Genomic DNA, 15,344 nt, shown 5'->3' with positions numbered 1-15,344 from the left:
GGGTTAGACATCTGGTGAGTTTCATAATCAAAAAAATTATTCGTAAAACTATAGTGTATCCGTATTAAAGAAAGGAAAAGAAATACTGAGGTCTGGGGAAAGAATAAGCATTTCCTGAATACCACATATCAGAAACCCCCCCGTTAAGTCCTTCACATCTGCAATGACATTTAATTCCCATGACACTCCTCTATGGTAAATAACATTATCCTTTACTTACAGACCAAGAGGCAAAGGCTAGGGAAGTCCAGACATGCAGGGACCCACTAACAGACAGGATCAGTGGCAAAGAGCATCCAGACCACTTCCTACTAGGATAAGGAAGCCCATGCAGCTGAACTTTGTTTCAAAAGCTTCTGTTTCCTAGTTCTTCTATGACCAAGTTCGTCTCCAGCACACAGCCACATCCACCGCTGGACGGTGTCCAGCGAAGCCTTGCCTGTGGTCCTTGTCTGAGTCCTCCTCCTCTGGGCTTGCAGATGAGGGCAGGTCCTTCCCACTAATCCTCTTCCAGTTCACGTTAGTCCACATTTGTTATCTCTCAGTCCACACTTGGGGTTGTGTGTTTGCGTCCCTCCCCTTCTGAGTCTCATCCTCGGGCAGCCTTCTTTCTTGTCTGGGGCTTCTTCCTTTTTTCTGAGATGCCTGTTCAGGATCACTATCTTCTTAAAACATTGAAAAGCAAACATACGATATGAAAATACTCCCTCTTTCTTTGTGTAGAAAGAAAAGTATGACACTTCTGCCTAACTCTAAGTTGGTAAATTTATCTTTACAACCATTTCCTTTCCTTCCCCCTCTGGGTATATTACAAAGTTTTTCAACTTGGACCCTTTGAAAATTGTTTTCTTCCTGGAGTCTCCAAGCACCTTCTTCTGGGGTCCAGCACCTCCTTCCCCCCTTCCCCCTCTCTTTCCCTCCTTTCCACCTTTTATCCCTCTCCTTCCCCCATCCTATCACTTACTTCCTTTACTTTGGCTCCACATCACCCAAGCCAGAAACACAAGAAGCATCCTCAATGCCTCTGTCTTCCTCATATTCCACGGGTACCATGTCCTATTTATAGTAGCTCCTAATTGATCCATCTTCACTTCCTTAAAAATAGGAAATCAGGGACTTCTCTGGTGGTCCAGTGGTTAAGAATCTGCCTTCCACTGCAGGGAGCACAGGTTCGATCCCTGGTCAGGAAACTTCCCACAGACCGCAGGACATAGTTGCCACATGCCGCAACTACTGAGCCCACACGCTCTGGAGCTCGCACCACAACTGGAGAGAAGCCCGTGCACCTCATCGAAGACCCCACGTGCCACAGCTAAGACCAAACGCAGCCAAATAAATAAATAAATAAATAAATAATTTAAAAAATAGGTGCTTTTGATGGGATAAAGTAGGAAGTACACAGGATCACCTATGAAGCATTGTTGCAAAAAAAGGAAAAGGAAAAAAGGGCATTTAATCTAAATCTGATTAAATCTTTAGATCTAGCTATAGTTTAGATAGAGGAACATGTTAACTGATACCATATGGATGCAATCAGCAGAATCCAGAAAATGAGAAATTCTGTAGGTTTCTCCAACAAGTAAGTGGCAATAAAAATAGCACAACAAAAAGAGTAGGGAGGGACTTCCCTGTTGGTGCAGTGGTTAAGAATCCACCTGCCAATGCAGGGGACACGGGTTTGATCCCTGGTCCGGGAAGATCCCACATGCCGTGGAGCAACTAAGCCCGTGCGCCACAACTACTGAGCCTGCGCTCTAGAGCCCGCAAGCCACAACTAATGAAGCCCGTGCACCTAGAGCCCGTGCTCCACTACAAGAGAAGCCACCGCAATGAGAAGCCCGAGCACCGCAACAAAGAGTAGACCTTGCTCACTGCAACTAGAGAAAGCCCTCGTGCAGCAACGAAGATCCAATGCAGCCAAAAAAAAAAAAAAAAAGAAAAAGAGTAGGGAAATCGTGATGGTATAAAGAGACATAAAAGACATCAATTGAATGCAATGTGTTCATCTTTTATTGGATCCTGATTTGAACAAGCACGTGTATGAAAAAAGTTTTGAGACATTTAGGGAAAAATTGAAAATATATTGAGTGTTAAATGACATTGAGACATTAATATTAACTTTATTATTTGAGATAATGATTTTGTGGTTTATGTTTTAAAAAGTCCTTTTGTGTTAGTTTGTTGGTGTTACATTCTGAAGTATTGATAGATAAAGCAATATGTTTAGCACTTATTTTGTGTTATACACAAAATACACAGTTTTTAAAGCATTTTTACATACAATAACTCATTTAATCTGTGTAGTAACCTTACTAGGTAGGTATTATTATTATCTCCATTTTACAGACTGGGCAACTGAGGCACAGAGCAGTTAAGTAACATGCCCAGGGTCTTGCAGCCGGTAAGTGGTGGATTCAAATATATCACAAGAGTTTCTTGTTTCCTGTTGACTCCCAGACTTTGTTCACACGCTCACATATTTCCATAGCTGTAGTTGTAATACACTTAAAATCAGATACTCAGACTTATGTTTATTAGCATATTCTAAACATTTCCCCCAAATTTTACACAGACCTAAACGTTACAATTTTAAATGACTGTATCACATTCTACTGAATCATAACTCAGCATCACAATCAGTTTGATTGTCTCTCTTTGGAAATTTAGGTTGTTTTCAAGTTTTTCTGTTACATGTAATACTAGAATGATTGTGTTAATGCATGTAGCCTTTTATTTCTTTAAATTTTTTTTACTTAGGATAAAAACCTTAACATCAGACTAGTTGTAAAAAGATGTAAATGGTTCCGTCATTCGTGATGTATAATGCAATCAAGAAAAGCTGTGTAAATATGTACCGTTAATAGCATAAGAATCTTGTTTTCTTTCTTTCTGGGATATTATTAAGGGAGGTTGGTTGTGTCAATGCCCACGTGTCTCCTAAATTGGCATTTACCATCTATAGATTCCACACTATCCCAGATCAGGTTCTCAGCATTTTTTTTTTTTTTAGCGGTATGAGGGCCTCTCACCGTTGTGGCCTCTCCCGTTGCGGAGCACAGGCTCCGGACGCGCAGGCTCAGCGGCCATGGCTCACGGGCCCAGCCGCTCTGCGGCATGTGGGATCTTCCCGGACTGGGTCACGAACCCGCATCCCCTGCATCGGCAGGTGGACTCTCAACTCCTGCGCCACCAGGGAAGCCCAGGTTCTCAGCTTTAAAGCTTCAAACATTTAACATTTTAAGCACACTTGGTATGAATCCAGCCATCAGGGGCCGACTCCCATTAACTCAGGTGACAAAAGACTGATGTATACATCAAAGTGCCAGTATTATTTTGTGGTGGGAACTCTGAGCATCCCTTTGACGGAGAGATTTAGGCCCGTATGACGAGCATATGCTCTCTCTCCTGGCAGCTTTCTTTGGGGAGTAAAATTATACTCAGGAGATTCCCTAGTGAATATAGAATCAGAGCAAAGAGAAGGAGTTGTCTGATTTTGATAATTAATCGCATTGGGTTTCAAGTCCACTGATCGTAGGGCTGGGGTCTGCGGGTCCCTCCACCTGCCCCCTTCATCGGAGCTTGTGCGGGTACCACCCCCTGGTGGATCTTCACGTTTCCTGATTCTGAGTGTGAGGCTGACCATGCTTCCAAGCTCACTCTTTCTTCTGATAGGACTCAATATAATTGACTGATTCTCTTGATTGCTTGATTACAATCACACAACAAGTCGGCCTTCCTGTGGTAGTTTGTGAGTCCTCTTGGATTGGCGTTTTGGGTGTTTCTGACCACATTTCAGCAGTCTCTTGGATTAACCAGATGACTAACCTCTTACATGAAATGTAGACTCACCAGCTTAGCTCTTCGGGGACAACTTTCTTCCACGTTCTTGGGGGGTGGTCGCTTTGTGTTACCTGCTTCGGCTCTCTACACTGTGGTCCAGGGAAAGTGAGGAGTTTTGGTCTCTTTGTCCTTCAATCCCTGGCATCTCCTTGTTGCCCCTTCTAGGGAATTTTCCTCGTTCAGACAGTTGGTCTTCACCTTTCTTTGCAAACATCAGGCCGTGCAAATTTAGGGCTTGGTTTTCTTCCTTCAAAAGTCACTCGTGAGCCCTCCTGAGCTAACACGCAAGGCCCAGACTGATCTGCGTGGCCACCCGGGCCTCCAACTGCTTCATCTCAGCTGGGGTTTCCTGACTGTCGTCACCCCCGCCCTCCGCTGCTGCCCTCTCCCGGGCTCCCCTCCCTCTTCTCTCACCTGGTCCTGGTTCCTGGCCTCATGCCTGGCTCACCAAGCCCAGGCGGGCTCTGCCAGCTGCTTGGTGATGGATGACACTCAGGGACATGCTGGCAGTTTGGCCACGTCCCAGGACAGTCTTTGTTAAAACCAACAAAATAAAATGTGCCTGAATAGATAATGTACTACTTTGGGGAAACATTTTAAGATGTTTAAAAGTATGTTAAGAACAGTAAATTTCACAGTGTTTCCCAGTGCCCGGCACGATGGCTTGGGCTAATAAAACAAAGAAACAAAAGAGCAGAAGTGAATCATTTTCTCGCTACAAAGATAGATCAAATGTAGTTAACTGTTCATAAACACCATGCCAAAACAATAGCATTTTTGTTATCCGAACTGTTGATTAATCAGGAATTTATAAAACTTATCAAATGTTGTAGTTGTAACAGTTCACCTTCAAACTGATTCTGTCATTCTGTGGGCAAGGTCACAGCACTGGCTAGAGCCAGGTCGCATAGAATTCACATCTTCTTGTTCTGAGTTTAAGGCTCTTTCCATGATAATTGATGACACAGAATCATTTCCTTCAGTGCTCAGCACCCCAAAGGCAAATGTGTAGACAGGTAGAGGTGAGCCACTGGCTTAGAACTCAGCCCGAATTGGGATCAAATCCTGGCTCTGCTGGTGCCAAGCTGAGGGACCTTGGGCAAGTTAATTCAGCATTCTGAGTATCAATGATTTTCCAGCTGAGAAGCTGAAATAATAATAAAAGCAAATAATGAGAGTTATTACCATATAATAAAGTGGTAATAATGCACATAAAGTACACCAAGAGATAAGTCAAATAATAGCTTTTATTACATATATATATGTATTACATCATTATGTAGCCACTGTGTCATCAGTCTAATCAGTGGAGACCGAAAAACTGGATGGTCAAGGCTTGTGAGGATGCGTAAAAATTCTCTTTTTATAGAACAGGGTGTTGTCACATTAGCCTGGTGGTTCTCATGGAAGCTTTTGGTTGGAACATCATTTTGGTGGTACTGAATCATATATTTCATAGTTATTTGCTCCAATGGTGTTCTATTTGAATTCCTGAAAAGAAAATGATGAGCTTGAAAAGTAAGTTGGAAAAATAAGTAATTAGATTGAATGTAGGTCGTGGTGAACCTGACTGTTTTTTGAAAATGTCCCCTTTTTGAGAATACAAACAAATCCTGTATTTGTATAGGACTTTGAGTGTGTGAAGTACCTTCATATCTATGATCTCATCACATCCGCATGATACTTTATGAAATAGTGTGTTATTTACGTTTTCATACATGAAGAAATTGAGCCTCAATTAATTTTTATTAGAATCCCATCTAGGATTCTAATTTCTGGACTTTTCTTCCACATGCTCACCAGCCCTGGAGAAATGATGCCTGTATGTGACTAATGAAAGGTAGGCTTCTCACAAACATGTGCTTTTCTTGACAAGTGCCTTCTTCATCAGGCTGTTACATGTCGTGGTTGACAACTACAGTGACAAAAGCACTAAGAGAACGCCTCCTCTGTGTCTGAGACCGTGTCAGTGTTTTTATGTGTGTGTGCCAGGTATTGCTTATTTGCTCTCAGACCCAGTGTCACCCTTTTTCTCTGCTCTGTATCTCCAGGAATTACCTTTCCCAGGCCACCCTGTCTTCTGACCTCTCCCTCCTCCAGGCAAGGAGACTACAGGGTGGTGAAGGCCTTTCTCCCCATTCCCACCTGCCTTGTGTGGGCTCTCCACATCCAGCTAGTTCTTCTCTGTGGTGTTAATTCTCCTGCCCCACCATGGTCCTAGCTCCTGCTAGGGACCCTGATGCCTGGGCTCTGTACAACTACCACCTTCCTTTGACCTGATGGCAGCCAGTCTCAGGATGAGCTCTTTATTCTGTTTGGTTCCTCTTAGCTCTTCCATCCCCTGTGGAATCAAACCCCTGCCTTGAATTCTGTCTATGTGAAAGACCTGGAGTGGTTTTGTTTCATGACCAGTCCATGCAGCTACAACATGATATTTACATCTAACTTTGACAGCATTCCTGGGAGGAGGTAATACTATTATCTCCATTTACAGACAAGGAAATTGAGGCTCGAAAGACGCAAATGATGTGGCCAGCCTCATATAGTCCATAAATGGGAGCTCTGGGGCTCAAATCCAGCACTCTCCAGAGGACAGGTGACTCTGATTGAGTGCATTCCAGTGTCAGGCCTTGAGACCTGAGGGTGCCTATATGCACCATCCCTTGTGGCCCTCACAGCCTCCCCGGTTACAGATGAGCACCCAGAGTTCAGAGACATTAGCTCGCCAAAGGTGCAAAGCTAGTAAGCAGCAGAGAAGAGATTCAAACCAGATCTTTTCTGACTCCAAGCTTGTTTTCTTTCTACTCCTACAAGCGCTTCCCAAAAGTTAGCGTGTATCACAGCTGCAGTGGTGTGGTGTGGTTGAAATATAAATTCCTAGTCCCTACCCCCAGAAATTCCAGTTCAGTAGCTTTGAGAAGGGGCTCAGGAATGGGCACTTTGCACATCTGCCCTAAGTGATGCTGAGGCAGAGGGTGTGGGAACCGCATGGGGCCAACCTCAACCTCCATGCCTCCCGCCACCCACCTGTGACACCCATGTAGCCTCTGCATCCTCTCCCCACCTGCCTCAGTTTCCTTGTCTGTAAAGTGAAAGGTTGGACTGGATAATCTCCAAGGTGATCCTAGGTCTCTGCTGAGTCCCCTATGCTGCCAAGGGGACCACTGCTGTGCCACTGAGCCCTCCCAGGGCACAGCTGAGGGCTGGGGGTCTGGGGTTTCTCATGGATCCCCCAGGCTGCAAGATCGGACAGGAACCCTGTGGCTTAAGAGTAAAGGAAAGCCCTGGTTATCGGTTTGCAGTAGTTGGCAAACTGGCCTTTAAAAAAGGAAGTGAATTGTGGGGTGTGGGTTTTAATTCAGGGAGATATTCGAAGAACTCAGTGTTTGCTCTGAGAGGTCATTAAATACGTTTTGTTCCCACACTCTCTGGAAAAATGATGCTTCATTAAAATGGCAACACGAGGTGTAGAGAAAACGGTGAAATTGGGAGCCCTGAAAAGACACATTCACTAGGTTCCACTTAAAATGGAAAAGGAGTGTAAAGAAAACAAATGGACATTTTCTTGAGGCAGCTGAGCGATACAAAACACAGGCACCTTTGTCTCCTTCTTGAAAACGTCCACAATGGGTTCTCCTTTCTTCCTCTCGACTAATCTCTACTTCTAAGAGGTGTTGAGTTTCCGCCAAACTTTCTGCTCGCTCGCATCAAAGGCTGCCGTGTCGTGAATAGTCAGCTCTCACCTACCGATCCTCTTACTGACTCCTGCCCAGCGCACTTAGGTCATTCCCCATAATTAGCTCACAGACAGGATTTCCAGGCGGGGTCCGGGAGCATCAGCCACAGGGATGAAGGGGAGGTCGGGGCGTGGGAACCGCGGGAGAGGCCGGGCGCAGAGCGCGCAGTGTGGTCCCTACGACCCAGTCGCCGCAGACCTGCCCGCGCGACGCTGCGATGCTGCCTCGGTTCCCCTCCGGCCACATCTGTGCTCGACAGACAGGTCGTGTTCGTTTCCACACCGACTCACAGGTGCAGAGTACCCCATGCGGGGAGGCAGGCGAAGTTTCTGTTTCTGCTGTCTCATGACCTCTCTACCTGGTCTCCAAATGCGTCTGGCTTCCAGGTTGGGGTTTTCTTTGTACCGTTAGCGGTTCTGCGCTTGGGGGCTTGGGGGTGGGGATGCAGTTGGGGGCTGGCGTGTTTAACAACTAATGGTACGAGGGAGACTTGGCTTCTGCTTTGGGCCCCGCTGCTTTCTCCTTAAAGCCCTGATTTCTCGTGTTTCGTTGTTTCATCTATAACACGAAGGTGATGGTTCAGAATTATTAGCTAATAATGAATAAGAGCGAGGTCAGAACACTTTGAAAATACAGAACAACTTTACATATGACATCCTCGGTTGCTGTTTACTAATATCCTCTACCGGGAGTCTGGGGTCTTGTTGGTGCAAGTGCCCCAGGCGGCCTCTTCCCCCGAAAGCTGGTTCCTGCTCTCTGACGCTTCAGAAAGCGCTGGGGCCTGTGAAACTGTGAGTTCAGCGCCAACCTAAGTCTGGTCGGTTTTGATGCCTGTATACTGTGTGCCTGTTCTCTGGGACCACCTCTCAGCACCACCTTGCCCAGCAGCTGAGTGCCCTGCCGTGCATAGGGCAGGAGGAGGGCTGGACTCCAGCTCACGGCGAGGGCCTGCTCCGGGGGCTGTGTGCCGCTGCGCGCCTGGGGCACTTCCAGATCCTGCAGCGCAGAGAGGTTTTCTTGGGGGAGGGAAAAGCAAGTGGCCCAAACCTAGTGAGGTCTAAAGCAGCATCAGGTCTATGCTGTCCCCTGGTGGTCATATATTGTACTACAGTCAGCTCTCGGAGTCGCTGTGCAGTTACAATTAACTCTTCTTTTTCTTTTTTTCTTTTTCTTTTTTTGCGGTACGCGGGCCTCTCACTGTTGTGGCCTCTCCCGTTGCGGAGCACAGGCTCCGGACGCGCAGGCTCAGCGGCCATGGCTCACGGGCCCAGCCGCTCCGCGGCATGTGGGATCTTCCCGGACCGGGGCACGAACCCGTATCCCCTGTATTGGGAGGCGGACTCTCAACCACTGCGCCACCAGGGAAGCCCTAACTCTTCTTTTTCTATCCTGCAGTATGGAAGTACAGAGACTTCAGGAGTCAGCCAAGATTGCCTAAGGGCAGTGAAAGCATAGATCTAAATCTTCTCATGGGCCTGAATATAGAACTTTTACTGTAGGAGCCATTTAGTCTTTACTTGGTAAGGTGTATAAACTAGTAAACAAGGCCAGAATAAAAATGACACATTTGATGGATTTAAATTGGTTTAGATGGTTATAATTAAAATTATATTATTATAGTCTATTTTGAATTTAGTCTATTTTGACTTTTACCAAGTTTGTTTTCGAGTTCCATCTCATTTTTACGGTTTTACAATAGTTTGGGGGGAAGAGAACGATATAGTTTTAATCCCTGTTTCACTGATAACGGAAATAGAGACAGGGGCCTAAAGTCTCTGCAGAGTCAGGGTTACAGGTCTCTGGGTCCCAAATCAGAAGTCATAAGTGGGACAGGGTGAGCAGGGGGCAGACCTGGAGAGCTTTCCTCTTGGATTCATGGCCTCACACCCTCCACTTCTGCACATTCCTGTCACTCGCACTAGGAGTGTTTCTAGTCAGCTGTGTACGCTATGTTAGGCATTTCAAATATGTTTCTGGAAGTTGTCAGGGCTGTTCTCTATGAGGCCTGAAGGCAAAATTCAATGTTTGTAGTAAATAAGTACTAAAATTATACCAGCTATTGAGAGGATGGATTATTTCCAGGTTGCTTAGCCATATTGGCTGAGTGTTAATTCAGCAGTGGTGCCAACATATTCTACACAAGAATTTTGTATTCCTGGGCTCTGAGAATCACACTGAAGGTGGTGGTGCAGAGTCTGCTGGGCAGGATATCAAGGTGTGGTCAGCAGGGTTCAAGACGTTTATGGAGATGCAACAGAAGGTTCTAGAAACTTTGCTGGGATGGCACTTCCCTTGGACTAGTTCCTGGAGACTGATATAGAGGAGACGGGCAGCATCAGAAGCTCGACTTACAGTGTTTTCCAAACCGTGGGCTCCAAGGAATGTTTGTTCCTGGAATCAAAGCCACCTCCATGTGGGATTCTCTCTTCCCATCTCTCTAAGTCTCTGTTATGGGCTGAATTGTGTTCCTCCAAAATTCCTACATTGAAGTCCTAACCCTGGTGTCTGAGAATGTGACTGTACTTGGAGACAGGGCCTTTAAAGAGGTGATTAAGTTTAAATGAGGTCATTAGGGTGAGCCCTCATCCAGTATGACTGCTGTCCTTATAAGAAGAACAAATTAGGACACAGACATGCACAGAGGGAAGACCATGTGAGGACATAGGGAGAAGGTGGCCAAGCAAGCCCAAGGAGAAAGACCTCTGCACAAACCTACCCTGCTGACACCTTGATTTCAGACGTCCAGCATCCACAACTGTGAGGAAATAAATGAATGTTGTCTAAGCCAGCCGGTCCATGGTACTCTGCTACGGTGGCTCGAGCAACTAAAAGAGTCTCCTTTTTGGATTTAGGGAGCATGACTGGAGGGCCCATCCACTCAGAATCAACACCAACCAAGTGAAAACCACCAAGCCGCTCTGTAAGGAACTAAAACATCTTGAAAAACAGGAAAGTGACCTGTGAAATAACATCTGGTTTGAGTGGCATCCAGTATCTTTTACTAGACAAGATATACTAGCATGATTTCTGGAGAAAAGCCCAAATACATGCCCCAAATATGTACACCACAGTAAGGATTGAATATAAATCTTTTTTCCCCGGGCTCGATGGTGTCCTGTGGAAGGAATCCAAATAGTATGAAAAATGTCTTCAAGTCTTAGTGAATCATGCAGCCAAGTTTTATGGAGTCAAGCTACAAAGCTATCAATTACTACAAGAAAAAATATTTGCCTATGTCACTCTTAATTTTTCTTTAAGCTGCTCTGACATATCTGGTGTTTAGCTTATAGGTTACATTATTTGATGAAGCTCTACAAAAGATTTAGTTAAAAAAAAAAAAAAAAAAAGGAACCTAAGCACCCAAGACTTGGAATCCAGCAAGTGCAGCTATTCTGCTTGGTTTCATCAATGGTGGCCACAAAGTTGATGTTGGTGATGAGATAATTTTTACTGAGTGTTTCTCATGGCAAAGGCACTAAATTAAGTGCTTGAAATAGGTCACTTAGCTTTCACAGAAACACTAGTAGATAAGACGTGGTGTAAGGTAGCTGTTCAGTCTTGGTCCCTGCTACTACTCAGCCTTGTGATGTTGAGCAAATTAGTTTACTCTCTGTGGCTCAGCCTTCTCATTTCAAAAGTTCGTTGTTGGGGCTTCCCTGGTGGCGCAGTGGTTGGGAGTCCGCCTGCCGATGCAGGGGACACGGGTTCGTGACCCGGGCCGGGAGGATCCCACGTGCAGCGGAGCGGCTGGGCCTGTGAGCCATGGCTGCTGGGCCTGCGCGTCCGGGGCCTGTGCTCCGCGGCGGGAGGGGCTGCGGCAGTGAGAGGCCCGCGTACCGCAAAAAAAAAAAAAAGTTTGTTGTTAATGCACGAAGTGCTTGCAGTAGCCCCTGGCACAGGGTAAGGTTTCAGTGAGTGTAGGCTGCCGGTGTTTTTCTTTCTTCCTTTTTTTTTTAAATTTTATTTTTGGCTGTGTTGGGCCTTCATTGCTGCGTGCGGGCTTTCTCTAGTTGCAGCGAGCGAGGTCTACTCTTCATTGAGGTGTGTGGGCTTCTCATCGCGGTAGCTTCTCTTGTGCGGAGCACGGGGGCTCTAGGCACGCGGGCTTCAGTAGTTGTGGCACATGGGCTTCAGCAGTTGTGGCTCGTGGGCTCTAGAGCCCAGGCTCAGTAGTTGTGGTGCACGGGCTTAGTTGCTCCGTGACATGTGGGATCTTCCTGGACCAGGGATCGAACCCATGTCCCCTGCATTGGCAGGTGGATTCTTAATCACTGCACCACTAGGGAAGTCCTGGTGTTTTTCTTAATGTCCTCAGATGAGGAAACAAAAGGCAGTAGAGATGCGAGGCACTTTGCTCAGTGCCTCGTGTGCCACTGTGGAGGGGAGTCCAGGCAGGCACAGCACTCAGGCCCTCCAGCACCTTCCATGTGGTGATACTATCCTTTGCAGGTACTTGGGACCTTATTCTTTCTGGGACACACACGAAGGTGATCTTAATATGTGTGGCATGTGCTCCTTTATCCCTAAATACGTCCGTGTGTATTCTCTAAAAACAAGGACATTCTCTTAAAGAACCACAGTAAAATGACCAAAATCAGGAAATTCACATTGATCAATAACATCTCATCTATAGGACCTTATTCAAAATTTGCCAACTGCTTTATTTATGTCCTTTATAGGAAAATCAAGTAATTATTTTCGGGTCCAGGATCCAAGCCAGGGTTCCACCTATGTTTTATTTAGTTGCTCTCTTTAGTCTTTTTTTTTTTCATCTGGAACAATTCCTCAGCTTTTAAAAAAATTTTTATTTTTTGCTTTCATGACCTTGACACTTTCAGAGCACAGGCTCTTTATTTTGAAGATGGTTCCTCAATTGGAAAACAGATTTATTTTTAATGTGCACTTTCTGGAAACACAGCAAATTTACCTAAAGGAATGAGAAAATAGTGGGAATATATGAGATATCATAACAGACACCAGGTGGGACTATTTTGAGGTAGGTGGATCTTCTGATCACACTTAAATCGAAGTACATTGGTGGATATCTTGGTTGACCCTGGTACAAAAGTAGTGCACTTTTAGTCTTAATAAATGCACTCCAGAATCTCCTTGGGAAGTTTTTGAGATTTACGTGGTCAGACCATTGTCCAGAAGCTCCGACTCAGAGGCCTGGGTGGGCCCAGCGCTGACCCCCTTGACAGAGCTTCTGCGGTGCGTCCTTGGTAGAGACCATCTGCTATATGCGTTTCCTCTACCAGGAGTATCTGCCTGCGGGGGGAAAGGATATTGGGTGCCCTACGTCCCTCTTGGAAGATAGGCCCTGCGGAACCTCTTGGAGGAAACACGTTCTGTCTCCCCTGTGCTGGGTGAAAATTCTAACAATAGGACCGCCACCCCTTCCCACCAAGTGCGGCTCAATTCCAGGAAATACTTTCAAGTAAGATTTTCTAATCTCCTCTAGGGTCTCAGACTCCATTTACATCATACTTTCTGTTAATTTTTATAACCTGGTTTTATCATCAAGTTGGAGGCTGAGAAGAGGCACGTCCAGGGCTTCTGGGTGCTGGTTCTGCTCCACTTCGTGACCGAATGCTGATTCCATGGGGGTGTTCACGCTGTAAAACTTCAGCGTGCTGCTCACTTACCATGTGTGTACTTTTCAGTCAATATGTGACATATTATTTTTCCAGTTTTTTTATTTTTATTTATTTATTTTTTTTTAATTTTTTTTGCAGTACGCGGGCCTCTCACTATTGTGGCCTCTCCCGTTGCGGAGCACAGGCTCCGGACGCGCAGGCCCAGCAGCCACGGCTCACGGGCCCAGCCGCTCCGCGGCATATGGGATCCTCCCGGACCGGGGCACGAACCCGTATCCCCTGCATCGGCAGGCGTACTCTCAACCACTGCGCCACCAGGGAGGCCCCATTTTTCCAGTTTTTTTTTAAATTGAAGAATAGGTGATTAACAAAGTTGTGTTAGTGTCAGGTGTACAGCAAAGTGATTCAGTTATATATATATATATATTATATATATATATTCCGCTTTATATACATGTATCTTTCAGATTCTTTTCCGTCATGGGTTCTTACAAGATACTGACCATAGTCCCCGTGCGTACAGCAGGTCCTTGGTGTCTGTTCTGCATACAGTACTGTGCATCTGTTAATCCCAGGTTCCTAACTTACCCCTCCCCTGGCCCTCTGGTAATAATAAGTTCATTCTCTGTGAGTCCGTTTCTGTTTTGTAAATAAGTTCATTTGTATCATTTTTTTGGATTCTACATATAAGTGAGATCCTATAATATTTGTCTTTGTCTGACTTACTTCACTTAGTACGATCATCTCTAGGTCCATCCATGTTGCTGTAAAGGGCGTTCTTTCAATAAGTGAATCATTTTAGAGTTGAAGTCGTAATGAATGCAGAGCCCGTGTTCCCCTTGGCCAGACCCCTCGCGGTGGGCATAGTCCCAGGACGGCCCCGGGCGGCTCTGTGCTTTGGCAAGGATGTACCTCGCGGTCCAGGCAGCGGCACAGTCCCCCGTGTGTGGAAGGCTCCACGGGCTGTGGGCAGGGCAGACTTGGATTTCCTGACTTCTGTCCATTGATGGTCTCACTCACAGAGCTGCATTAACTTGGCTTTGTAGGCTGAATGAAACCACTGGCAACCTTCTGATTTGTTTTTTCAGCCCGAGTAGAGGCTGGTAACTGAGCCGGGAATTCCCAAACTTTCCCAGGCCAGCGCGGAGACACACTGGGACGTCTTTTTCTTCTCTCCCGTCCATCTGCAGGCCAAGTGCGCCTCGGTCAAAGGCAAACTCTGAATTGAGCTTTGTGCCAGTCTCTGGAAAGACACCCAAGAGCGTGTGATGGGGAAAGTGACAGCGGCGGTGGCAGCGACATCTGCAGTGCCAGCCCCGTCCCTATCTGCCACAGAACGCGTGTGGGCACGCTTTATGAGAACAATCCACCCGCCAGAGAATGAGGCTTTTGACGTCAGCTGAGGCCCGGGCTGCCTTACAATGAGAGGCCTGTTGGTGAAAGGGAGACTGTTTAATGAACTGAGAATCAGAGGCCAGCTCTGGCCATCTGGACTGAGCATCTTTGGAGCAACTCTTCATTGTAAATGGCTACACTGAAGCACGTTGCCTTTCCAAGAAAGCCATTGCAACAGTAAATTCATATTTCACAATTGTGCACAATAAACTCATATTTCAAAATTGTGAACTTTTAGATATTTGTGTGTGTGCATGTGTTGGAAAGCATTGTATAAAGGTTAGATATTACCACCTTAATTAGCACGGAAGCCTGAAAAAGCATCCCACTTTTGGTTCTGAGGTCAGTAATGATAATGGCTTTTTCCTGACACCGGGTAGCCATGTCCTGTCAAGGATGTGAAAACACTCTCTGAAAATGAAATCCATTAAAGCCCTAACGATCAGGTGAGGGAGGCAGGTGATCACGATTGTCACCACTTGGCTGGCAAAACACTGAGACCCAGGGAGGATGATGACTCACGACCAAGGTCGAGTGGCAAGTGGGGGGTGGAGCTCATAGCTAATTGTGTCCTCCAGCCCCTGGCGCTGGGGAAGGACATGCAAAGCTGGGGCTGACTTTTCCTGGCAGACTTGGCTCTTCACAGCCGAAATGCAGGTGGCACTGTTGTGATTCCTGGCATAAACTTCAATGCGTCAATGAGCATGTTGGCTGGCGCCAGGCCCCAGCTGAGTGTCACAGTGCAAGACCTGGGCTTAAGCGGTGCATGCCGAGG

This window comes from Hyperoodon ampullatus (genome assembly GCF_949752795.1).
Source record: "Hyperoodon ampullatus genome assembly, chromosome: 17".
NCBI classification, from domain to species: domain Eukaryota; kingdom Metazoa; phylum Chordata; class Mammalia; order Artiodactyla; family Ziphiidae; genus Hyperoodon; species Hyperoodon ampullatus.
This window is presented reverse-complemented; position numbering follows the sequence as displayed.